The following is a 27,940-nucleotide window of genomic DNA, read 5'->3' on the forward strand; positions in this document are numbered from 1 at the left end:
GGTTTCAAACAGCTCTCACAGATTCTTTGACCCTTCTGGGATTTTCCTCTGTATCTCCAAATGTCTGCATCTATGTCAGCTCTGAAGCAACTGTGCTTTTTCCAAAATGTCTCTATTTCGAGAGACTCTTGTAAACAAATCAAGACCTACCTTGAATGGGCAGTCACACCACCAACTAAGCAAAAGGTCATGCCCACAACCACGTATCTATGGAAGTAATCTAATCAAAAGGCCATGGCCAACAATTGAGGGGGTCAGTCTTCATGGAAACAATCTAATTAAATCTAAACAATAAGTTTGGCCACATGAGATTGAATCAGAATTGAAAGAAAATGGCTTTTCTGAGGAACACAGCAGTTTCAAACTAGCACAAGTGCATTCACCTTCACTCTACCTTCACTCTACTTACTTTTAGTTTATTGGGTTTCTGATGAGAAGAAAGAAACTGAAAAGAAAAGGAATCCTGGGTCATCCTATCTTTCCCTTCCCTTCTCTGTCATCATTTTTAGCTTAACTTGGTGGCTAATATAGGGAAGAAGAGTAGGAAAGGTTAAGATGGGCTCCTTGGTATTTGTGTTTCTTAAAATGATATTGTCTTATTTCTGCTTTTAAAGCCAATTCTGGTTTGCACAGAAAATGCATCCTCTCTGAGCTGTAAGCACCCCTGCTAATTCAACTGAAGAGGCAGCACGTTTACTTTGTATTTGCCTTGAGTCTTGTTGAACTCCCATGAACTCTCAGAATTCCATGCCCATGGGGATTTGCAGCACTATAAACAGATAAGATATAAAGGAAAGTTTGGACTACATACTGTACTTACTTCCTTTACTCAAGTAAATGTTAAATTTTCTCGCTGAACTTCATTCATAAAACACAAGCTGAAAGATAAGATCATTAAGAATTTCAAGAAGGTGATGACAGAGCATTATACCAAGTGTGGGCTCTTTTGAGTGCAAGGGCCTGGGCAAATGCACAGGCCACACACCTGTGAAACTGGCCTTAAATACAACTATTGTTTATTGAACACACACTTGGACTGGGTACCATGCTAATACTCTCTATAGATTATCTCATTTAACCTTCCCAGTAACCTTAAAATTATCTCTATTTTTGGATGGAAGAAATGCGACCTGGGGAGGATAACTATCTTGTCCAAGACCCCAAAGCTACAAATGCCAGAGCTGAACTCAAATACCTGCAGTTTGTTTCTGGAGCCCTGCTTCTGTACCACTGCTTTCTCATCATGGCAGCCAAAGGGGCTCCCAGGCAACGTGGGGAAAAGTGAACTTGTTTTTTTATGTTTCTCCATTAGTGGATCACAAAGGGATTCATGCATATCCTGTTTTATCAGTACCACATCCAATATTTGAATTAAACTGCCAATTGAGCCATTTCTTGGGATACAAGGGAATTCTATTCTTTTCTTCCAATTATTCCTCCTTTAGCAAACCTTCTACTCCCATATTGAGACAATACCATTAAGTCCCCAAGGTTCAGATGAAACAATGCTTGGCATGCATGTTTGTTAAGAGAATCAAATAAGAGAAGTCATGTGAAGGTCTTAGAACAGTTCTTATCACATAATAAGTGACATATAAACATTAGATAATGTTTTGTTATTACTGTTTCAAGGACAGACATGTAACCCAAGGCTAATCAAAGCCTCCTTGGAACTTTAGTTGAAGCTAATTCATAAAGATTCTCTCTTTTTCTCTTGGATACTGAACTCTTAACAATCAAAGAATTCTACAGTTACTAGGGACCATGCTGTCTCTACATGGAGAATGTTTGTTTAAGAATGAGGTCAAGCAGAAGCAGGGCTGAAGATAGAAAGAGAGAAAGAGCTTGGATGACATTCATTGAACTCCTAGGACTAATCATACCTTAAGCTATAAACCCTTTGGATTTCCAGGTTCATTCTTTTTAATTTAGTTTGAGTTGTGATTAAAGAGTTCTGATTAAGACAGAGGGATTTATTGTAGAGACATACTCATGTCTGCACATGGTTAAATAGAAAACTGCAATTATTTGTTCATTCATCCTTCCATTCATTTAATCAATCAGAATGTTTTGCTTGTCAAACATGTCTCTGTTATGTGCTATTCAAACAAAATTCTTGGTTAAGGCTGAGATGCTAACAAATAATGAGATACTCAGTAATTGCAATAGACAAAACTTACACTTTATCTGTGATAATACTTGTTTTATCCCCTTTTAAAATCAAAAGGATTTTCATTTAGAAGTTAAATTGTATGGTCACTCATACCATGATAACATTGTACATAAAATGCAGTGGCAGTTGAAGAGAAAAGCCCTTTAAGAATGTAATTGCTATGAGATAGGAATTTTGTCTGTCCTGTTCTCTGCCCTGTCTTAGAACAATGCCTAGCATACAGTAGAGACTGAATAAATATGTGTTGAATGAATGAATAAAAATGCAGCCTGTACAGGCAGTGCAAAGAAGGTTGTACTAAATTCGTAATGTGAAGGTTGAGTTTTCCATTAGGTAAAATACAGAAGAAACATTTGAAAATGTATGTTTGTGACTACGAATGGCCTATTAGGGCTAGAAAGAATCACTCTGATACTGTTAGACCACTTAATAGTACAAGCTGGGAAATGATTGAAGGTAAATACCAGAAGACAGATGCCAAAACCTAAAGAGTTGTGTTTGTCTTCAGAAAAAGTACAAATTTTGTTCTGTGGGTAATGGGGAGCTTTAAGAGGTTTTAAGCAAGGGAATACTTTGCATATTTATGAAGATGATTTTTGTTGAAGTAGTAGGAGGAACTTGAGATGAGAATATTGGAGTTAGGAAGACTAGTTAGAAGATGCATGAACTGTAAGTCTGGTTGGTTGACCCTGCTAGTCCTTGAGGAAGCTTTTACAAATCTCTTGCATGCAAGATGAGAAAGCTAGATAGTATAAAATTTATTTTGTTTAATGACACTCAATGCCTTCAATTTAAAATAACATCTAAATTATGTCATTTAAGAAGTTTTTAACATTAAATCTATCACTTGCTTTACAAAATATTAGTCATAGTAGATGGAGCGCTTCTAAAATCTCCTTATTTGATAAAGTAAACTTATGCCAGTACTATATTACTGTGATCCTGACAACGTTACAATCCCTAAAATTTTTGTAATATTTTTATGCAAAAGTTAAATAATTTAGTTTATTTCCACAGTTCAAAGGGAGAACCTGTAAAGTCATTTCAAATTAGGAAACCAGTTTGAAAGTTGCTTAGAAAATAAAATTAAAAGTATTCAATTGTTGGTAAGATAACAGAGGTAGAACCCTTCTACTTCAATGATCTGGTTACTTCACATGCAAAATTAAGTATTTATTTCTAGTCCAAATAATGAAAATAATTCCCAGCTATTTTGTTTTCATGTGTGGAAATGTCTGTATTGATTGAAACTATCATTTTCTTTTCCCTTGTTGAGGATAAATATTTCCATTCCTTGGATGAGTAAGCAAAAAAATGGCATACAAAGTCATATATATATACATATCTTTTGACATTAAATATTCTAGGAACAAGACATATTTCTTTTTCCTATAATAGTATGCTGTTTGATACATACATACATGCATATATATATATATATAAATCAATATATATACTGATTTATGTAAACTCTTGGGAAACCAGTTCAGTTTACATTTTGGAATAATTTCTGTTCTCTTTAAAAGGAGTGCCTTCCAAAGACACAAGGTTCAGGGAGCCAATACTCATCATTCAGATTTCAGTTTCACTTAGTAGAAGTAAAAGTTGCTGCTGCTAAATCACTTTTTATAAGCTCTGTATTGGAAACTTTATTGTAATATATAGTCTAGCTTCTGCTCAGGATACCCTTTCCCACACTAGTGCTCTAACCTAGCTATCTAGAATTTCTTTGATCAGGCAAAAGGGAATCATACTCATTTAACAGCCTTATCTCTATTAGCAAGGAAATCCACTTTAGGGTGAATTAATTCTCCATTTGAAAATCTGCCCATATTTGTCAGTTACCTTTGAGAGTGCTATACAGATACTAAGTGTTTGTGTGTACTTTGGTTGTTGTCCTCGATGCTTTCTTCTGTTTGTTTTTCCTGGTGGGTAGAGAACAGCTGTGTCAGACACTGCATGACCTGCTATGAGGGATTCAAGAAATCAAGCATGTACCTTGACTGCAGATCTTTTGTAATTGGTGAAAAATGCTGGCAATTTAGACAAGCTACACTATAGGTGTTAAGGTGACATCAGCCTCTATATGTGGGGCTTCCCTTTCCATCTTCTCTTTCTTCCACCAATACTCATCTCTCTCTTCTATTCTTTTTATGGTTCCCTCCTTCCCTTTCCTTGCTTTCTTTTCTCTATATATACATTTGGAAATTATTGATATATATCCTATATCAGTGTTTTATACACATTTCTTGAAAACCTACCATCTTAAGACTTTTCCAGGCCATTCTGTTCATTCTGCCATATATAATTGTAATAACCTTAAAAGTGGTGTCCCTGTTTTATAGATAAGAAACATACTCAGAAGATGACTTGACTAGTCCAAGTGGATGCAGAGGCAGTCAAGTAGTTTGCAGAATTCTAAGCCACATCAGTGCTCCTTCTACTCTTGCCATAGAGAAAAGGCTGTGTGCCACACACGTATGACAAACCATACTAGTTTAATTATTGCTCTTTCTGGAAACATGGGGATCTTTTTAAAAACATGGAATTGTCTCATCATCTCCCTCCCCCTCCCACCAGTCCCCAAACCACTAATTCAAATGAAGTGGACCCTACTCCCAGGGCCCAGGAATGGACATAAGACCTTTGCCCAGCCAAAGTCACATTTTCCCTGGCTGCCATGATTTGTTCCGGGGTCATTCCATTTGTAGCAAGTGGCAGCATGTGAAAGTTAGTCTAGAAGTAACTGACTCAAGTGACCCTTCTGACTACTCACCTGGGATAGGAGGAAAGAGGCTGATTGTTCACTATTGAAATGACTCTCAAATCCTACAAGGAAATGCCACAGGCTGCACTGTATGCCCTGGGAGTGAAAAAGTGGACAACCAGCAGGCTCTAGCCTCCTGCAGTTTCCTTTTGCCTTGAGCAAAACCACTTTGAACTCTGTGGGAACCAACTGGGAGCATTGCAAGGGAAAAAATGGATGTTTCCCGTAAAATAAAAGGATGCATCTTCTGTTATTAACGCAAGTACACAATAAAGCATCTCCTTTTTCCTACTCTGTCAGTAATGTATTGAACAAATCCATTGTAGTGAACAAAGCATAATCAGCTTACCTCATTTCTTAAGAACAATGCTTTTTTTCTTTTTTTGCTTTGGAGTTTGTCAAATAGCTTTTCAATTTTAAAGTAAAGTAATGTATAATCATCTGTGAAATTACCTATGGGCTCTCAGGACATGATAAACAAAGGAAAATGCTGAAACATTCATCATTTCAAGTATCCATTCTATAAAATTTATTTCAGGGCCTACTATTGCGTTCCTTTTTTCCATTTTTTGCTATCAATGGGATAGCCTTAAGCATAACTCTGATTAAAGTGTTATAGTTTATCATGAAGAATCATTGTTTTATTTTTAGTATGATGGAGCATCAGCCTGATCATATTGAACCTACTATTTTAAGCCCATTGTATTTTATCCCTAGGATTATGGCTTAGCCTACTATTTTGCTCAGAGATGCTTCTTTAGGCACTGGATTCTACGAAATAGTGAGAAATGTAATGTATGAGCAACAGATTCTTTGAATTTGTGTAACAGGGAGATGGAAAGAATAGAGAAGGCCGCTAGATTGGTTGTGTTTCTAGAAATTTAGAGCTGGAAACAACATTAGATTTATTTAGTTTGAAGCTCTCATTTTGTTAATGAGATAGGCTCAGATTGCTTAATTGAGATTCTATGGGTTATAGAGATTATAAATGGCTATGTGGCTTATCTAAGACCTGGGCCCTTCCAGATGACTTACAAGAAGGTAAATTATAAATAACACATGATAATGATAATAAAAGAGACACTTTTCTCACTTTACATTTGATAACATTTCCGTAGACAAGAGTGAAATAAAGTCAGAGGGAGGGCGGGCCGCGGTGGCTCAGCGGGCAAAGTGCTTGCCTGCTATGCCGGAGGACCTCGGTTCGATTCCCGGCCCCACCCCATGTAACAAAAACGGAGAAACAGAATACAATAAAACAAGAAAATGTTTAAAAATGTTTCCCTTTCTTCCTTCCTTCCTTCCTTCTATCCTTCCTTCCTTCTCTCTGTCTTTCCTTTAAAAAAAAAAAAAAAAAAAAAGTCAGAGGGAAAGGAAAGCTTAGATAGGAGTGTAGTCCCTTAAAAGAGACTAGGACACCAAATTATACCCTGTGGGAAGAACAAGATGGTAGAACTCCAAAATATATAATATGGAGGAAGATTTGAGGATATAATAGTCAAAGGCCCTGGTATTCATGGCTCTCACCAGATCTATGGGTGGTGGGGTTAGCCATAGATCTTGCAGAATTTCCTTGCAGAGCACAGCAGCATTATAATCAATATTGTGTATCTCTTGTGGGAAAAAGAGGTCCAAGCTGGGTGCTTAGATTTGCCTGGCTACAGTGTGTAAGAGGAGAGCGCACTCAGGTGTTCTAGAACCTTGGGCAGGTGCAGAAGTGAGAGCAATTTGGCTGGAGGAAGAGGAAGATTAAGAAGGACCGCTGTGAAGCAAAGTCTGGAGATCAGCATGGACATGGAAGAGTCAGTACCTGACAGAGCAGATAGATGTCAGCAAGCCAGACCACACACCTTCTGAACTCATGGTTGACATAGCCTGATGACTTGAAGTTAGGATCAATGTAAAGACAGGGGAAAGGCAGAAGAAACCCCCAACTTGGCTAAGAAAATTCTGAAATGTCAGAGTTTCTACTAAATTGATTAGGTTTAATTTTTCCTCACTGGATGGAGAAGACAGGATTTCAAAACAGAAATACGGTACTGTGATTTAAAATAATCATAGGTATATTTGCCCATGTCAGTACAGAAGTATAGAAACTTACCTCTGCTATATCATTGCAGATAGAGGCGTGACATAAAAGGAATACATGTAACAATGATGAGAAGGGTAGCTTGGGTATGGAGATATAGTACAGTAGACAGTATTGGACAGATGGATGGATGGATGGATGGATGGATGGATGGATGGATGGATGGGTGGGTGGGTGGGTGGACGGATGGATGGAAAATCAGAAAAGAAACAGTCACACCAGTTTGAAAAGAGCTATTTTCCCTGTGGGCACTTATAAAGATGTTCCTGGTATATATAGAAAATATTTGCTTTAATTTATTTTCATTATATGAACACAATAAATCCTTGCCATCTCTCTTGACAGAATCTGAGGTTCTGACAGCAGCCGACTTATTTTGTGTAAACTTACTTCTTCCTCATTTGGCAATTTGCCTTTTCCTTGGCATTTTTCTTTGTATATGCTTCTGGCATGGGTTAATGGATGCTGAGGCCATTTCAAAACACAAAATCCGCAATGACTGTCTCAATGCCTTTACAACCTTTCATGAGTAACTGGGCACACCCCATCTTAAAAATGTTAAGCAGCCAACATTGTGCTCAGACCAAGAAAAATCATTCCTTAGACTTTTTGTTTTATAACCCAAAAACCATTAGGTTGGCAATAGCAGCCCTCACACAGATAGATAAAATGAGGATCAGGAGAGAGATAACCTGGCATTGTTGGATGAATTGCACCTAGATGGAAACTGGAGATGTATAATATTATTGCTGGGTGCTGTATATTTCAGTAGGAAGTGAATCCAGATATAGACAAGGCTGCCTCACTGAAAGCTAGGCAATCTCTTCTCTGTGAGCACCTTTTGAACACCAGATCTTCTTTTAAAGTATTTCTCCACCAAGGTGAGGGCTTTCTACTGGATTCTGCATATTGTCTCTGATGCTATCCCAACTTTAAATTTCAATATCTGGTTCCTTCTTCTTTCTTGGAAATTATTCTTTTTTTCCCTTCTGAATTGCAGTAATCAATTTCTCCTATAATTCTCCTTGAATTCACTTCCAGTCCTGTCCCAAGTATCGCCTGACATTCAGGTGGGACTGTCATCAGTGTTGACATAGCACAAGTCCTCTGTTTGATCCAAAAGAAACAAAAAATGGGAAGGGCTATAGTGAGACTGGTTAACTAGGGGTCCCTTTGAATGCTGCGACAGGGAAGGAGTCTTTCATTGGAATCTGGACAGAAATAAAAGATATGGGAAAACAAAAACATAAGAGCAGAAAGGAAGAGTAGAAAGAAAAGGCATTTGTCTGTTTATACTTTTCACCTCATCAAACTCTGCTCTACTTCTGTGATTTGCAGTGAGTTGTCCTGCAGCATTTCAGAAGTGTCAAGTAGCATCTATTGCATGATAGCCATATCCAAGTAAACAAAGTCATAGCCAAGCATTCAAAAGAAGGAGTTTTCAAATATTGAAAAGAAAACACACTTTGTGGTTATTAAATATTTAAAAGTTCCTTAAAGTGGGAGATTTGGTCCATCTAGCTGTGTCTTTCAAACTATTTCTGGAGAAAAGCTAGTTTTATTTTTCTCCTAACATGTTTTTTGTAAAATACAATGAAAATGAAACGAGTCCTTAGATCACACACTATCACCACATTGTTGAAATGCTGTAAAGATTTCAAAGTGCTTCATTTTCATTTCTGCAATTTCATCTCTGACCAGAAATAAATGTTTGGGGACTGGAACAAGTCTAAAGATCCCACCATACTCTCCTTTGTTCCCTGGTTCCACTCTCACTCATCGTTGAATGGCTGAAGCTGTTTCCTCTCCTAGCTCTCACCATGGACGCATATGCAATCTCTCTCTGGCAAAGAAGGAAAATCAGACAAGAGGGGCTGGAGGCAGTATTCCCATTTTACAGATAAGGATAATAGAAAGTCAGAAAGGGTGAGTCATTTGACTGGTACTCCTATAAGTAAGAGATACAGGACCCCTTACTCCAGCATTAACCAAAGCATATTCATGCTGTAGAAGTTTCCATTTTAAGTGATGCCCTATGAAAAAAAGTATGCTATGGGGAAATAAATTTCCCTAATGATGTTAACTATCTTCTCTTCTTGGGCTATCATGATACTTAGTAAAATAGGAAATGAAAAGTTCCAAAGAGCCTGGCAGAAAAGAAGCATTTTTGAATTTTATTTCAGGTAGGTTTCACCTGGAAACACTTAGCATTGTCCAAACTGTAGGAAAGATCCCGTTACCTTGTTTGTCTTGTTTTTGGTTGATACAGGATGATACATCACCTGTGAGGACTTACCAATTGGATCTAGAGGTTACTTTGAAGAGTCAAATAGACCATGGTGCATGGCTTCTTACAAGCTTCATTTTTGAATGTATTGTATTTATACGCAAACATTTGTGAAAGTACCTAAAAAAATTATAAATCCAAACTTCTCATGCTTGTGAGGATCTGGTGATCAGTCATTCTCTGATTCCCATGAACAATGAATCATTGCTCATTCGATTGAGTTGACATGGAATTTTGGTGAAGCTGTGCAGTAGCAGCTTCTTCTGTGAGCCAGTTGTGCTCAGTTATAAAGTTTGTGTATGTGTGGGTTTGTGAGCATGTGCTTATACAGACAAATGCATCCACTGCACACTTGGTACCTCGGATCCTTTGTAAAACTATAAATGAGGCTTCTCCCTCTTGTCTCCAAAGCACGCCACTCTCATTTACCAGCCTGGCCACAGGGTGTAAAGGTAGGAGAGACTAATGAGGAAAATGAGAAATAAATAGTGTCAAGGGAGGTTTCAAGTTAAAATTCAGTGATTTTTAGTTTGCCAGAGCTGCCATTACAAGTACTACAAACTGAGTTTGGCTTAACAACCATAATTCATTGGTTCATGCCTTTAAGGTTTAATAAAGTCCCAAATGAAGGTATCACCAGGTCTTGCTTTCTGCTGGAATTTACAGTGTTCTGGTGCTGTCTGCAGGCAATCTTTGGAATTCCTTGGCTTGTATCTCTGCCTTCTGTCACATGTCTATATCCTCTTCTTTCTATTAAATCTTCGAGTTCAGCTGACTTTCATCTTCTTTCTGTGGCATTCTCCAAATTCTGGCTTCTAGTTTCTTCTCTTTAAAAGGCCTACCAATACAGGTTAAGACCCAACCTAATACAGTTGGACCACATATTAACTAAAAATAACATCTTCAGGAGGTCCTATTTACAATAGATTCATACCCATGGGAATGCAGATGAAGATTAAGAACACGTATAAATCAGGATATATAATTCAACATATTGCAAGTTGCAAAGCACATTGGCATTGTGAAAGTGCAGCAGCCATGGATTTGAGCTACTCAATTCTCCTATCAGGAGACACAACTGCTAGGAGCAAAGTGGACTGAGACTCTCCAGCTGCTACACCTTTGGGATCCACCCACCATTCAAGTTTCAGCCATGTTCTCCCCTAAGATGTTTCCAGCCAGTGATTGAGCATCAGGGTGCTAGTTCTGGGCCATTCATACCCAACATCAGTCCACTCTAACAGGCAATCTGATTTAAGGCTTCGCATCAGTTTGGCTGAAGATTCTCCAAAGAAGCACCAAGATTCTTTCAAGCAATCAGTTTTCCTGGCCAATCCTCCTTTTCTCTTCTTAGCTTTCACAATGTCAGACCTCCAGCAGTCTGAAGTTATTGTCTACCTAATCCTGCCCCATCTCTTTTTTCACTTACAAATTCCCCTGAAGAAATTCCTGTATATCTAATTCTGTCTGACATCTGCAATCTTTGCAATACCAACAGTTGATACTGGGAGTGGCTTGAAAAGCAAGCAGTAAGATGGAATTTGAGAACTGGATCACTCACTGCTCAGTTGGCAAAGAGAACACAAACCTAAGTAGTATGTACATCATGAATACTCCTTGGTACAAGGAGTTTAATAACATAATTATTAAGGATTTCACTGATGGTGATATGAAGGGTGATCACACCCTTGCTGGTATAATGATTCAAGTATTGGGAAGTATCTTTAATTTTCTAATGCTGCATTAACCAAATATCACAAATTGAGTATCTTAGAAGAACAGAAATCCATTATCTCACAGCTCTGGAGGCCAGAGTCTGGAATCAAGCTTTTGGTAGGGCTATACTTCCTCTGAAATCTGTAGGAAATAATCTGTTCCATGCTTCTCTCCTGGCTTCTGGCAGTGATCAACAATACATGCTGTTTCTTGGCTTATAGAATAACTCAATATCTGCTCATCATCACATGATCATCAACTCTTGTCTGTGTCTCCTCTCCTCTTCTTATAAAGATACTAGCCATATTAGATTTATGGCCTACCTTACTCCAGCATGACTTCATGCTAACTTGCTTACTTTCATCTATAATGACCCCATTTCCAAATGAGTCACACAATCCTAGGTACTGGGGATTAAGACTTCAACATATCTTCTTGGAAAACAAAAGCCAACCCAAAACAGAAAGATAGGCAGCTAATAATACCTACAAGGACATCAAAGTTGGTTGTCATTAATAAGTCATAATGAGCCCTCCAGGATATTGAGAAACTCTCAACAAGAGTGAAAGGCTAAGTGTGAGAACCAGAGGAACTTTGTAGTAGATAAAAAGATGATCTTACCTTATACAACAGAAAAGCAGGTATATCTGAGAAACAAGCACAGGATTTAATAAAGAGGTCTAGAGACATTTAAATACTCAGTCAAAGCAGGTCTGTTATGCTAAAATAAAGGCCCTTTTGGGGAATTCTGGGAAACTGGAAAATAGAATGGGAACATGAGGATGGATACCTCTAAGGATTTCAGTTCTGCAGATTCTCCTGGACCATCAAAGCCTAAAGAGTTGGTCCACCGGTCCATAATCAGAGCTAACACTCCCCATGTGAAGCAATATAAGACAGAGGCCTTTTCAGAACCAAATAACAAAGGGGTCATCCACAGAGCTGCCCTTATCACCTCTTTTGGAAGATAGACTGATAACTATGGTTAAATTCCAGCATAAACTGGCTGGGAATGAGCTGGACATGAGACAAGTGACAGTTATGCTCTGGAGTAGCTAGGAGGATTATCTAGTATGCACTGGAAGGATCTGGGAAAGCATCTTTGGAATTAGATTTTAAGGGTGTTTGATGAAGGTTGTTGGAACATAGACAGAGCAAGCAAGAATTCATTGACTTGGTGCACTTCCTCATGACATGGGATTTTGCACCCTGGCAAGGACCTCAGAGGATGGGACAAACTTAACTCTCGGATGGATCTTAGAAGCCTGGATACAGTGATGTCCAGTGCTGTTCAAAGTGGGATTCCCCAATAATTTGTGGGTGACCATAGAAAAAAGGAAAAAGAAGCTGACAGAAGTGCACATAGTAGAATGGATATTCCACATGAGGCTAGAACATCCAATCCAATTATGTTCCACCGAGGATGCAGAAACATTTCAAGGCAATTACAACTGTTCTTGTGAGAGAAGGCATGCAGTGCTGGTTGTCTTTCTCACGGTAGCATAGACATCAGATGTTTTCGTTTCTTGGTTGCTAAAACAAATATCATGCAGTGGGTTGATTTGAACAGTGGAAATTTATTGGCTTTTTTTTTAAGACTAAAAAAGTCCATATTGAGGCTTCATCAAGGAGATGCTTTCTCCCAAAATATTGTAGTGTTCTGGGACAGGCTGCTAGTGATCTTTGGCCGTTGGTCCTTTTTTTCTCACATGGCAATGTTCATGGCAGCCTCTGCTGGTTTCTTCGTTCTTTAAACTTCCAGCCTCTGGCTGCTCCATTTGGCTTCCTCCCTCTCCAAGACCTTCCCTATCAGGCCTTCAGCAGTAGGGTTAAGATGTATCCTGATTCATCTGGGCAACATCTTAACTGAAGTAACCGCATCAAATGTCCTACTTATAATGGGTTCACACCCACAGGAATGGATTAAGTTTAAGAATATGTTTTTCTGGAGTGCATAACTCCAGGCCACCAGAGTAGGAGAAATTTTACAGAGCTGAGTTCATTAACCTACATGGAGGTGAGGGAGTCCCACAGGAATAGAGCCCAAACAGTGGCACTTAAACCACCAGAAGCCAGGGGAATGCAGTTGCCATAACAACTGGGGAGATTGGATGGAGCAATTTGACTCACAATGAGTTCTGAATACAGTTCACAGAATAGGGTATCACTGCAGGCAAAAGAGACAGGCTGCCAATGAAGGGCTCTCAACATCTATACATGGAAGAAAACAAAAATGAAGGAGTATGAGTCTGAGAAGAGTTTCTCCAATTAAACTTTTGCTTTGTCCCTGGACTTGAACCAATTTTCAGATCTGGGACTCCTTGACTTAGGAGGCAGAATTCTGCAACACCATAGCAAACATGCATAATAAACATCTTTCAGTTCTTCCAAAAAAGCCTATGGTGATTTGCTTGTACTGGGAAAGGGGGAATCCCTAGTTATCTGGAGGCCTCATGGGCAGAGAGTGGGAATTGTCATTGATCCCCAGAGACTGGAAGCTTTATCATTGCTTACCTGCTAGAGTGGAGGTATATGGGAGCCAGGTATTAAATGGAGTCCCCCTTAAGGTTCAGCTCAGAGGGTACTGACTGTGTGACCCCACCTGGTGATCATTTTCCAAGCCCAAGTGTATAATTGAGATAGCCATACTTGGTAGTTGGAAGAACTCAAACATTGGGTACTTAGCCTGTGAGGTAAAAGCTAGCAAAGTGGGGAAGACCACGGTAGAACATATGCAAGAATACTGCCTTGCTCCTTATATTGGATGATATGGAAGGCTACTGGCTTTCAGTGACACTTGGAACAAGAAAAGTCCTCTCCCATAGGCCCAGTCAGTGGTACACTATGCCCTGCTTTTGGGCCACACAATTCAACAGACCCCATAATGTTAGAGATGATATTGGTAGAAAAAGGTGCAGTTTGAAGAATATGGCAAGCCATAGTAGGAGAATCACAGTGCTGGCTTCTCAGGTTTGAGAGCAAGGCCATGCCATCTATAGTGGAAAATTATAAGACATGAAAGAACTCCTGACATTTATCTGGACCCAGATAGAAGCTGAGCATTAGACCATGGGATACCAAGTGGCCACACAAAATGCCCTATTATGAGATGATTTTGTTAGAACCACCAATCAAAAGTTAGAAAACAGATGAATGGATCAGCAAAATATATATACTCAGGAAAATCATTCAGCTGTAAAAAGTTAAGAAGTTCAGATACATGCTACACACATAAGTGAACTTTAGAATAAGCAAATAATTCATGGAGACAGAAAATAGATTAGAAGTTACCAGGGGTGTGGAGGGAGTATTGGGAGCAGTTTCTATTTGGGGTGATGAAACTGTTTTGGTAACGGAGGGGTGTGATTGTGTCACAATACTATGAATATGATTGATGTTATTGAATTGCACACATGTAGGTAGATAAAATGGAAAATTTCATATTGTGTATATGTTACTGAAATAAAAATTTGAAAAAGCTAGAGAATTCCAAGACCATGAGATCTAGCAGCAGTGCACTGTAAGATGGAAATGATATATGCAGAATCAAGGTCAAGCAAGACCAGAGGTTCTGGGCAAGCTGCATAACCAGATGGCCCAGACCATTGTCACCCACTACAGTTGCACAATCATCTCTCCCAGCTCACACCTGTGGCTGCTAGTGTGTGTGTCTGTTGGGGTGGGGGGAGGGGGGCAGTGTAGTATATGACAACCTGAAAGAAGAGGAAAAAGCCTAAGCTTGATTGACATATATGTCAGCTTGGAATGTCTACACAAGCCAATACTAATAGAAGCTACATTAAAGCCACACTTAAAGTGTCCTTGAAAGACCATGGAAAGGGAAAATCTTCTCAACAGGTACAACCAAGAGTACTGAATTGGTTATGCTCTTCTTGTAGAGGGAGAAGTGGCCCAAAATGAGAATGTATATAGTTCTGGACAGTACCCAATGACTTGGTCAGCTGGATAGAAATCTAGAAGGAAAAGCAATTGGATTGATTAAAGGTTAGAACAGCTTCCTGAACATGTTTTTGTGGCCCCTGCTTGGAGATAACTCTTTCAAAGAGTGGATGCCATTATTCAGGATGCAGTACTGGTATAAATTAGAGAGCTCTATAAGGAAAACTGAGATCAGAGATTAAGGGAAGGAAGCAGGAGTGGCCCCTCAACTCATCACACTAAGGATTCTCATAGAGACAATGTGGTACCCCATCCCCGTAATTCTGGATTATGAGTTGGAATTCTTGGTCCCAAAGGAGATGCATTTTTGCCAGGGAACAGAGCAAGGGTCCGATTGAACTACAAAGGGGAGAGGGAATATAGAAGAGAGGTAGAGAGAGGATGTGAGGGAGAAAGGAAGGATGGGAAGAAGGAAAAGAGGGAGAAAGTGAATAAAATGGCATACATAAAGCTCATCAATTTAAGCCAGCAGGCCATTTGAAATCAGAGGCATATTTTGAAATGAACTAAAAAAAACAAAAACTTTAAAAAGTCATTCCATAAAATGCAATCCATTCTGTCTTAACTACACATTCAGTAAACACCTATTTCTTTTGTGAATATTTACCTTTCACTTAGCCTTCATTTGAGACTGCAAATAAAAGTAAACTACGTCTTTTTTCCTCCTATGCAGGAATGAAAGGAGTATGAAATCTATCTCATGGTAATTTACTAAGAAACAGGGTATGCACTAGGAACTGTTAAGTGGGTCTGGATTTTTAAAATACAGGTTGCCATAAGCTTTTGAATTTGACCTACTAGAGACTATTGTGTTTTGACTTTTCATGTCTTACTTCCTTACAATGCCTGATCTTTTCTTCTTGGTTGTTTCTCCACAGGTTTTGCTTGGATGAATGGCTGTGCACCTATTACAGTATGTGACAGTGCTCAGAGAATAGCAAAACATGTCACCCATGATTATCTACCTGCTTGAGGGGACAGTAAGTAATACAATGGAGAACATCAAAAAAAAACTAATTAGAATAGAAGACAAGAGGACTTTTTTCCCTACCTCTGTTTCCAACTGTAGATCCTGACAGATGTCATTCCTTCTCTAAGCTTCACTTTCTCATTGTAAACATTGAACAGGGAAAGGGTTCAATATTGTTTCAGTATCTACAATGTGACAAGAACTTGAAATATGCCATCACATTCAATTCGAATAATTACCTTTGTCAATGAGTTAAAAAAAAAAAAAAAAAAAAAAAAAAAGGAAAAGAGGCTCAGAGAGAAAAAGGGTTGTGTCAAGGCTACCCAGCAAATGACAAAATATGTTTCCATCTGACTCTAAAGGTTGTAATATATAAGACCCTGTGTTGGTTTGAAACCAGAAAAAGCACGTTTTAATCCTGATTCAGTCTTGTGGGGTCAGTTGTTTAGGGTGAGAAACTTTTGTTGGATTGTTTCCATGGAGTTTAGACACACCCAGCTCTGGTGGTGACCTTTTGGTTAAATTACTTCCATGGAGGTATGATACACCCAATTGTGGGTGTGGCCTTTTGATTACATGAAGACACGACTCCACCTGTTCAAAGTGTGTCTTGATTAGTTTACCAGAGTCCTTTAAAAGGAGAAACATTTTGCTTTCTCAGATGCAGACATATAGAAATGTAGAAGCCCCCGGAGACACAGTTGCTTAAGACCCCACAGATGTCACCATGTGTTTTTCCATGAGATGCTGAATAAGCCAGAACCCAGAATTGTCTCTCATAGGAACCAAGTGAAGGCCCACAGACACTTTGAGAACAAACCACCTGAATCAGAAGGTGGAAGCAATGGACAGAGAATAAGGACCAGCAAAAACCAGCCACATGCCTTTCCAGGTGACAAACATAGGTCTTTCTTGAGTCAAGGTGTCTTTTCCTGGATGTCTTTGTTTGGACATTTTTCTGGCCTTAGAGCTGTAAGCTTGCAATTTAATAAATCTGTTTTCTAAAAGTCTTTCCATTTCTGGTATATTGCATTTTGGCTGCTTTAGCAAACTAGTACAAACACTATATGCTAAGTTTCTTGGCTATTTTCCGGTAAGAAAGGTAGCTCTAATGGGCATCTCAAACCTTACAAATCCAAAACAGAACTCCGGACTTTCCACTCTAGCACCTGCTCCAGACTTTCAAATCTCTGCAATTGGTACCATCTTACTTGGACAGGGAAAGCATTCAATATTGTTTCAGTATCTACAATGTGACAAGAACTTGAAATATGCCACTTTAATCCAAAAATCTGGAATTCATCTTGGCTGCTTCCTTTCCCCCCTCATCTCTACTCTCTCTAGCTTTGTAAGACTCTTCCATCTTCTCCACCCCACCCTGATTCAAGTCGTATTTTCTCTAGTCAGACCTCAGAGACTCCCAACTACTCTTTCTGCTCTCATACGTGCTCGTCAATCACTCATAAGGTGCAGAGAGTTATTTGAAACAGCAAATCAAACAAACAAACAAACAAAAAACACATCAGCCCACATTGTTTGCCTGCTCAGAGTAACCTCTCCAACTACCTCGCCTGTAATCTCATCCTCACTTGTTTTCATGGACCTAAACACAATGGTCTTTCTCTTTCCTAAACACATCAAGCTCACTTCCTCTTTATAGCCTTTATGCTAATTGATCCCTCTTGAGATGTTCTACCTTCAGTCTCTGTCTGTGTCCTCACAGGGCTCTTTCCTGTGGTGAGTCAAGTTTCAGTTTAATGTCTCTTCTTCAAAGAGGCATTCATTGACTGGCCCAATCTACAGCAGCCTGCAACTCACTCTCATATCGTCATAGGTCTCATCGTTGCCTCATAGTTTCTTGCTTGCTTTTCAATATTTGTATTAATTTACTTCTAGCTTTCTTCACCAGAAAGTGAGCAAAGCCCTTGTCTACCTTGTACAGTGGTCCATGCACAACATCACAAACAGTGCTCAGTGTAGAAGTCATTTCATGAATAGTTTGGCTTTACCTGGTAACATTGTAGATGTGCATTTCCTAAAAACTAGTGATTTTCTCCATCCCTTGAGAAATATCCAAGAGATATTGTCACATGTGTGCATCCAAGGACTTGTAAGAATATTCATAACAGCAAAAACCTGGAAATGCCTCAAATTCCCATGGATAAATAAACGGCAATTTACCCATTCAGTGGAATATTATAAAACAGTAAAAGAAAACTTCAGCTGCAGGCAAACATATAGAGGAGGCTCACTAACACTGTTAAGGAAAAAATAAATTGTGGAAGAATACATTCTGTATCATTTCACTCATGTAAAATACAAAAAAATGAAAATCAAATTTTCCAGTCTTTTAAGAGTATATAAATATACAATAAATTGTTTTTCAATGTAGTTGTACCAACTGACTATTGCAGTGTGTCAGAGTTTCTACTGATTCATTGCCACTGTACCTGGTATTCTAGAATTCTTAATTTTGGTCCTGGAAAGGTTGAAATTGTAGCTTATTATGGTATAATATTTTAATTTCTGTGATTACTAATGAGAATGGTAATATTTTAAGTGTTGTTTCACCACTGTTTACTCTTCAGTATTTTCTATTTTCTATGGAGTATTCTTCTATTACTAATTGATTCCACAAAGTTGACATATTCTGGATATAATCTTTTGTGAGACTTATGTGATATAAGTATCTTCTTTCAGTTTTAGTTTGTCTTTTTTTTCTTTATGATCTTTTTAAATAAAAAATTTAAAAAAATTAAGGCGTCCAAATTTATATCTATTTTACTTAATGAGTGCTTTGTGTGTCAAAGAAATTTTTTCCTACCCTGGAGTTATCATGATATTCTCCCATACTGTCTTATAAAGTTTTATAGTTTCACCTTTCATTTGAAAGTTATTCCTCTGATAACCATTGATTTTTTTAAATGCTATGAGGTAGAAATTCAACTTAATTTTTCTATATGGACATATGGTTTTCACAGTCTTGCTTACTGGATATTTCATTACTTATTTTCCTACTGATTTAAAATGCTCACCTATCATATCTTGCAACCATACTTGCATGCATTTCTGTCTGAGCTCCTTGTTTGGTTTTGTTGGCTAATTGTTTTATCTCTATACCAGTGCTGCCCTCTATTAATAGCCATGGCTTAATAATAATTTATTCTTCTCCAGATGGTATCTCAATTTTTAATGGTACCTTGATCTTTCATATATATGGAAAATCATAAATCTAACTTATTAACTGTATGAAAAATCATATGGTAAATTTGGTGTTGATTACATTGACTCTATAGATAAGTTTTGTAAAAGAAATGTTATCTTTTAAATTATGCAGCCAGCCTATCCACGTCTTAATATGTTTCAATAAAGTTTTGTAAGCTTCATAACAGGCTTGCAAAATTTAGTTTTATTCCTAGGTACTTTGGTTTTTATTTCTATTCTACAAATCTTTTTATAACGTTTTAAATTTATTGTTTCAGGTATATAGAAATACTCTTGAGTCCTATATATTAATTTTGTGCTCAGAAAGTTTATTAAATTCCAAATACTCAAATTACCCTGCTCATTTTTTCTCATAGATAGTTATATGATCTGTAAATAATGACAGTTTTAGTCATTTTCTTCCAATGCATATGTTTTTTGTTTCTTTTCTTTTTTTGATATACTGTACTACCCAGGATTTCATGTAAAAACTGAACTAGATATGTCAATAGCTAAAACATCCATCCTTGTTTTGTTTCTGACTTTAAATATAGTCCTTATATTTGCTAATACATTTGATGTGTGCTGTTATTATTATTTTTAAGATACTCTTTCTCATGTCGATAATCGTCCTTTCTATTCCTAATCTCTAAAAATCTTTCATTTGTTTAACTCATGAATGGGTGGTAAATCAAATCTGACACATTAAGACACATTGATTAACGTTCTAATGTTAAGCCAAACTTGCATTTTCATTCCTGCAATATGAATAAACACAAACCTTGTCATTATATATACATATACATTTATATACATATATATTTGTTATACATATACACGTATGTTTATATACATATATTGCATCTGTTCTCATGAATGGATGGACTTGTCATTTTCCTGGCTTTTACTATCAGTTTTTGCTTTCACTATCAAACATGTTTTTCTTGGTTGTATTCAATATTCACATTTTATTTGATATTCTACATTACCATTAGGGTGTCTCTGAGGATGAATGTATTTTTATCTTGTGAGTTCTTCTCGTTTGAGTTTATTTAATTTTGGTATCTGAAATTTGTGTTTTTCTATAATTCTTGAATGTTTCAGCCACTGCCTCATTGAAAATTGTCTTTTTTCCAATATCTCTATTATTTTCTAATGCTAATTAACATATGTTATATCTTGATATTTCACACTTTCTTTCAGGTGTTTCTTTCTTTTGTCTGTGATGAATTCTGGAACCAAAATTTTGATGCTATTTTCTACCTCATTAACTCATTGTTTAGTTTTTACTGAATCTTTTGTTTAACACTACATTTTGTGTTAAAAACATTTAACATAAAAAATTTTCTATTTTGTTTGTAAAATTTAATTATTTTAGTTTTATTTTTATTTAAATATCTTAAAAATCAGTTCCTTATATTTTCAAGTGTCACTTTTAGTCATTATTTAACAGAACATTTTTTAATTCTGTGTTTTTTTAGAATTCTGGTACTTGAAATCTTGGCAGGCTTGACTATCTTTTTTGTGATTTTGACTGTCTCTTGTGGTGCTTTGTTGTGCTAGTAATTTTACCTTTTATTTTATATTTATATGCCTCTGTGCAGGGAGAGGAGAGAAGGAAAAACCACTGGAGTGCATGTTTGTGTTCTTTGAATCTCTGCATTTGAGATTGTTTACCCTGCTTCCCTGATTATAAGTCAGTCATCTGGGGACTCTAGTGACATATCTTTTATGATTGAAAGATTGAGTTTTTGCATACCTTAGGTAATCAAACATCTGATCAAATGCCCATGTGAATGAGACTCCTTAGGAAGATGGCAAACTAGGGAGCTCCAGGACTCACTCCTTTCTACAAAACGACTGGTGAACAGACTGGAACTGTCTGAGACAACTGTTTTGGGGTTCCGGAGGCCAGAAGCATCCAGGGAGAAGCAGAAGGTAGAAGCTGATAAACCAGGATAAAGAACTGTGAATTGCTCTCAATTATAACAATAGTAACTATTGGTGAAAAATATATAATTTTTTAAAAACCTGTTATCATCAATAGTAATAAATGCTCAGACCAATGCAAGGTGTTGGTGGCGGGATGGTGTAAGGGAATCCTGTAATTTTCACCTGATTGTTCTGTAACTCACAAATTCTTTATTAAAATAAATAAGTAAATGTGTAAAGGGAGGTTCTTAGAGAAGATTTTTCCCTTCCTCTGGCCAAGGTCAAGACAACCAATCTCCTTCAGTGTGGAGATGTTTAACATCCGATCTTTCATGGAAGGTTTAGCTTTGGGGAGTCCCATCTTAGTGGGGGTCTCCTATTAGAGTCATAATCTTGAACAGGCCTTAGATTTTTATCTCCTATCTCCTTAGCAAGCATCAAAATGAAAGTTCAAGTTTGCCGTGGTACTTTAGATGTGCTCTGGGGAAGAACTGACTTTGGCACTCCCATAACCTCAGGGTTATCAGCTTCACTTGAGTTTTTGGTCTCTAGGGATTATTTAATTTTTTGCTAACTTGGCAATGTTATCCCAAAGATATCTCTAACTATTTTATACAGCTTTTAGAGTTACATTAATTAGGTCACTCACAGTATCTTGTCATCAAATACGGCTTGAGATGGAAGACTCGATGCTTAATTTTCAAGCACCATATATCAGTAGTGTTCAAATTGGATTCTGTAGAAGTGGAAGAGATTCTGTTGACTTGCCCTAGTGATTGCTGGGGAGAGTAACTTGAAAGTCTACCCATGAAGCTCAATGTCCATTCCTCAAATTAAATCAGTAAGTGTTCATTGTCAATTTTTTTCATTTTTTACAAAAGTAAATTGCATTGGCATTTTGCATTCAAAATATCCTGCTGCTGAGAAAAAAAATTAGGCAGGAAAGAAGGGAAGGAGGGAAGGAAAAAGCACTGGTATAGATCATAATATATATACATAGTCATATTCTGAATTTTCAAATAGCATTATAATACAAATATTTACAGCCTTAAAAAATTCTTATAAGCATAACTGTCAACAGCTAGAGAATATTCTACTATAGGACAGGCCCCTGTTGTATCCAACACATTTAACTTTCCAGTATTTGAGTTGTTTCCACTCTCACAACATTGCAATGATGAATGATATTTTCTTTGGCAAACACACTGCTTTGTTTATTAAGAATAGATTCTGAGAGGCAAAAATGTTTTAAAAAAATATATATAGTCTGCTTGCTACATACCCTATAGCTAATATAAACTAAATATATCAATTCAGTGGAAGAATATTAAAAATTAAGTCCCTGTGAATGGATGAAATGATGAACAAATTGGTAAAGATTATACATAGTGTGTGTTTGCGCACATGTGTTTGTATTATATATATCTACATATCTGCAAAATGGTTTGATTAGTAGTAGCAGTGTGGGTATGAGTGCGTAAGTATGAATGCACGAGAGTGAGAAATGCTTGTGTTTTATTTTATGAGTATGTGAGTGTGAGTACGGGATGGGTAGGTATACTCAAGTACACATGTAGGTGTGAATGGAAGTGTGTGTTAGTGGGTGTATGTGGTCTATATGTGTGTCAAAAGCAAGAATAAGAGTGTTCAAGCTAAGGACATCTGAAATCAGGGTCCAAGGCACAGCTGGCAGAAATATTTGTATAACTAACAGTGAAAAGTGCATATTATTTTCTCTCGTTGATGTGAAGAAATTGGAAATCACTTGGGAAGGTCCTTTTTTTTTTTCTTTTCCTTTTTTTAAACTATAGGTGTCTCTGAGGCCTATTCCCAGAGATTCTGATTTTGTACATTTGGTTCAGGGCTTGGAAAACACATTTTAAAGAACTCTTCAAGTAATTCAGATGCTCAGCTGAGTTGTAATATGTTGAATTTTTCCAACTGCTTCTTTATGTCAATTAAGAAGTACACTCAGGGAAGAGTAGTTACTTGTTCAACTCAAAACAGAGCTAATCAGTGATGGATTCAGGGTTGGAGCTCAGACTCCAGCCTTCTGAAGCCATAGTGAAAATCTCAGTCATGCCCACACTGCAGGATTGACAGTTTCCCCACATAGTCAATCTAATCACTGCTCATTAGATAGAAAACACACTTTAAACAGTGTTTTGCTTCATTGCCACAGTTGAAAGAAAGAAGCCTAATGGATTTCCCAAGCCTTGTACAACAATGAAAAATAAATAAGAAAAGAGACTTTAATTCCTAAACACATGCCTTCCCTCCTCCCCCTCAGAGAAAAGATGATTTCCATTTAAAAGGTGTTATGACATTGATCAGTTGAGACTTTAAGTCCCACATGCACAAATGTTTGAAAATGAAGTCATAGCTAATGGCTCTCCCTGGGTTCAGCCAAAGAAATGTTGAGCAGCATCTAAAGAAACATATGTCTTTTCATATACATGAACAGTATTTCAGTATAAATCCTGTAGGGTTCTTAAGATTCATTATGAAAGAAAATCTGCACGATCATCTTAAGGACCATCTGCTTTGGGTTTAGGATCATCACCTAACTAGGCTTCCTGGAGCAGTGTGTCGAAAAGGAAAGAGCAAACATACTGTTAAAATTCATACCCTGTTTCTTTTTTTTTTCCTGCCTTGATTAATAATGTTGATGTCTTTCTTTTCCCTCATTTGAAATGTGGTTCAGGAAGAACTGAAGTTTTTCCACTTCATTTGGGTGATTTTCACCTCTTTGAAGTAACGCTACCTTGGAGCTAGGAACAATTTGTGGAGATCTAAAGCTCTGGCTACTAACAGTGGGAAATTTATTTTTATCAGCTCTTTTTTCCCCATTTGATATTGAAAGTATCAGTTGAATATCATGCAAGAGAATATTTGTTAAGCTGTCAGCACCTTGTGATTATTAAGCATGTGATCCAGAGGAAAAAAAACAAACAACCAAAAACATAGAAAACATAGTTGATATTACTTGAGTTTTAAAACCACCAGCACATCAAAGTCTTTCTTGATGTAGCTGTAAAATGTTGCCAATGCAATTATATTTTGCACTCTCTCTTCTAAGAGTAATATCACATGGAAAACTTTGTGACTTTGAAAGATACAGAGGTCTCTGAAGACACTGTTGAAAATGCAGAAAAGAGAAGGGACTTAAAGCGACCTCTTAATCTATGCAAAGACAGTGCCAAATGAAGTAAACCAAAAAAATGTAGTTTTCCCTTATGATCTAGTTAAGATGGTGATCTCCAGTTGATTTGTCAATGCTACAAGCTCATCATTCTTCTGTCAAATATCTGTATGCGTTGAAACACCATTTTCAGATGAGAAAAGGGGCACAGAATTTTCCCACTGTTCACAGACACACATGCACACCAATACTTTTCTGTGCCCTCTTTTCTTTCTTTTGTTTAGCCAACATTCCCAAACCTCCCAAGATATAAGCTCAAATCTAGGTAGCTGTAGTAAAAAAGATAGCTTTATTGCAGTCAGGAGCTTGAGATTTGGATTTAGAAGTTATAGTTAAAAATAAAGTTGGATCTATACTACTTAATAACTGTGTGATCACACATAAGTTGACCAAGTATTTGATGTCTCATTTCCCAGATGAGATTATCAAGTTTCTTCTAACATACTCATACAAACAAAACGGAATAACTCCTACAGGGTCTGTGGAAACTGCGATGTGTGTCACTAATATTGGTTGCACGCATCATAGGAAACTTCTCCTAAGAACCAAAATTGTTATGCTTCCTAATTTCTCTTCTGTTTACTATTCTCTCTGAAACAAAAATTTTAAGCTCCTTCAGGAAAGGGACAAAGTTTATACTATCCTTATATTTTGTTAAAGCCCAGTTTTGAGCTGAAAGCGTAGTAGTCATCAATTAGCACTATTTGATTGTTGGGTTCCCTTAACTGATTGAATAGCTGGAATGATAACACCCATTTACTTTTGTCTTTTCTTCTTTTGTTGCATATTAATTTGGTTTTCAATAGTAATGGAAACACATCCCTAAAGAAAAATAATTCCTATCAAGGAAGACCAGATATGGACAGATTCTTTCACTCAACTTCTGTTCTAAGCATTAATATAAACTGAAATGGCTGCATCTTAAGTCATGCTGGAGAGCATAGAGGCAATCACTGAGCTCAGAATGGAACCCTGGCAGGGAGCACTGGACTTGTATTGCAAGGTCTAAGGTTAGTACCAAACTTAATTCTCCCTTAGCTCTATAAATTTGGCCAGTTACTTATCTTTTTGTAAACATGAATTATAGTTTTACAAAATGGCATTAATAATTCATGTTCTGTTTATCACATATGTTTTAAGAGAAGAAGTAAATATTTGTCAAATGCTAAAAGAATAAATGGATAAATGGATGAGTGCAAAATCAATTCTTTGATGTTGTATGTGCATTTATGGAGGTACTTTGGGAGAATGCATTTTTCTTCAACAAGCAGCCATATGGACAATAGAATGTTCTCTGACTCTCTCTCATACTAATGCAAAGGGTTCAAAAGTAAATAAAAACTCTCACAATTATTCTCATATCCCTTTGACTCCCCAACTATGCCATAGGATTGGTAGAAATTTCAAGGAGAAGACTCACAGTAGGAAGCCAGGTTATATTTAATTAGTTTTAAAGGAATTCCAGAGGAAGCAGTTATAAGATCTATGGTGTGCTCATGATATTTTGCCTAGTTAAACTCAATAGGACACTGTTCTAGTTAGCTAACTGCTGGAATGTGATACACCAGAAACAGAATGGCTTTTAAAAAGGGGAATTTATTTAGTTGCATATTTACAGTTCTAAAGCCACGAAAATGTCCAAATTAAGCAAGGCTATAGAAATGTCCAATCTAAGGTATCTGGGAGAAAGATATCTTGGTTCCAGAAGGCCAATGATGTTCAGGGTTTCTCTCTCAACTGGAAAGGTGCATGGTGAACATGGTGGTGTTTGCTAGTTTTCTCTCCAGGCTTCTTGTTTCATGAAGCTCCCCTGGGGGCATTTTCCTTCTTTATCTCCAAAGGTCTCTGACTGCATGGGCTCTGTAGCTCTTTCCAAAATGTTTCCTCTTTTAAAGGCTTCCAGTAAACTAATCAAGACCCAAGTGGAATGGGTGGAGTCACATCTCCCTCTAATCAAAGGCTAATACCCACAATTGGGAGTGTCACATCTCTGTAGGATAATCTAATCAAATTTCCAATCTACAGTACTGAATAGGGATGGATCAGGATTAAAACATGGCTTTTCTAGGGTACATAATCCTTTCAAACCAGCACAGACCCCTCTTTGCATTAGTTGTGGATAGGCAGGAGAGGCCACATTTTATATATACTGTCTTATGTTTAAGTCAGATGGCCCTTCAACTTTTGTGTTGCTCCATTGACGATTTACAGTTTTTACTAAACCACAGCTAGGAGTTTCCATTTTCTTGAGAACATTTGTTTGATGCTTCAGCTGAAGCTTCCTGGAACAGCAGGGTTGCCTGAGCAGAAGAATTTTATAGGCACCCCTGGATATACCAGTGTTTGCAGATCAAAGACAAAATACAATGGTTAGTTCTGGGACAATGGATATTCATTCAAAAATGATGATGCTTACTTATGGGTAAAGGAAGAAGAATAAAACTGGAGAGGAGCTCACAAACCATCTGGGAACTAGATCAATCTATTTCTTATCCTGGATTTTGATTACACAGGTGTTCAATTTATAATTACTTTTAATCTGTATAGCTATATGATTTATATATTCTTGGATTTATACTTTGTAATAAATTCATTTATAATTTGAAAAGAATAAAGAGTAAAATATTTTGAATCCAGGATCTAAATTAGGACCAGGGGAATCAGTTACTTAATTAAAATGACAAGTTGACTCTCGAATAAAATATGCTGAGCCATACACTGTTTGAATTATTGTTTCAGGTTGCCTAAAATAACAGTACAACCACTTCCAGAAACTCATTGAATATCAAATTAAAGTTAGCAGAAACAAGTAAATCAAAGGAGAGTTAATGTAGTAACCATTTGTACACTAGGATTAAAGAAAAAACCTGAATAGAATTTCAGTGAGTATCATCAAACTTGAAACATAGGAATTTAATAAAGATAATTTATTTTACTACAGTGACGTTCTTTGACATTTAGGGTCCACTTAGACTTAGACTATTTGTACCGACTGTACAAATGGACAACAGCCAGACCAAGCAAAACAGAACGTGGACCCACCACCTCTGCAGCAGCCAGTTTAGTAAGTCTAACCACAACCTCTGCAGCAAAGGGGCCAGAGACGTCAGGACTTGGGCAGTGACTGACAGCTTCCTTTATTTTTGCTCCCACAGCCAAATCAGGACCAACCAGAAACAACCAGTTATACTCTGTAAACCAAACACATAGATGCCCCACTTCTGGTTAGCCTGTCTTCAGGTTCCCCATGTCAACAGCCCCTATCAGGAAACACCTGAAGCCTTCCTTGTATTTCACTATAAAGCTCAGCCACTCCCCTGTCTGCCTTAGAGTCTCTGTTAGTCAAAAATGATGGGGCTGACTCTCTTGCTACAGTAGGTTCTGAATAAATGGTCTCTTTTTGTTCTCATTTGAGTTGTCTCCATTCATTTCCACATTAGTTATTACTATTATTGCCTCCCTCAACCCCCAATTCGAACACATGCATGCACACACACAAGCACAAGGCAAATGCATTTGTAAGCTACCTCCTGCTTTCACTTCATTCCCAGTTGCCAAAAAGTAACATTGATGAAAAAATATATTAAATTATATTTTATCCATTCTCTCAAATATTGGGCAAGCATTAAGCCGAGATCAT

The 27,940-nt window shown here is 37.3% G+C and overlaps 1 long non-coding RNA gene across 3 annotated transcripts; it reads left to right on the forward strand.

Annotated features, from left to right (window-relative positions):
• Positions 1 to 1,729: 1,729 nt before the first annotated feature.
• On the forward strand, positions 1,730 to 27,691 carry LOC143663468 (uncharacterized). 3 transcript variants are annotated; one of them, XR_013165920.1, is made up of 6 exons: positions 1,730 to 1,912; positions 15,871 to 15,972; positions 20,931 to 21,104; positions 25,107 to 25,310; positions 27,262 to 27,364; positions 27,456 to 27,691. It is a non-coding gene; the product is annotated as an uncharacterized LOC143663468 (long non-coding RNA). The 3 variants fall into 3 exon arrangements; XR_013165922.1 differs by lacking the exon at positions 20,931 to 21,104; XR_013165921.1 differs by lacking the exons at positions 20,931 to 21,104; positions 25,107 to 25,310 and having other exon boundaries at positions 1,733 to 1,912.
• Positions 27,692 to 27,940: the final 249 nt, after the last annotated feature.

This window comes from Tamandua tetradactyla, chromosome 19, assembly GCF_023851605.1.
Source record: "Tamandua tetradactyla isolate mTamTet1 chromosome 19, mTamTet1.pri, whole genome shotgun sequence".
Classification (NCBI taxonomy): Eukaryota; Metazoa; Chordata; class Mammalia; order Pilosa; family Myrmecophagidae; genus Tamandua; species Tamandua tetradactyla.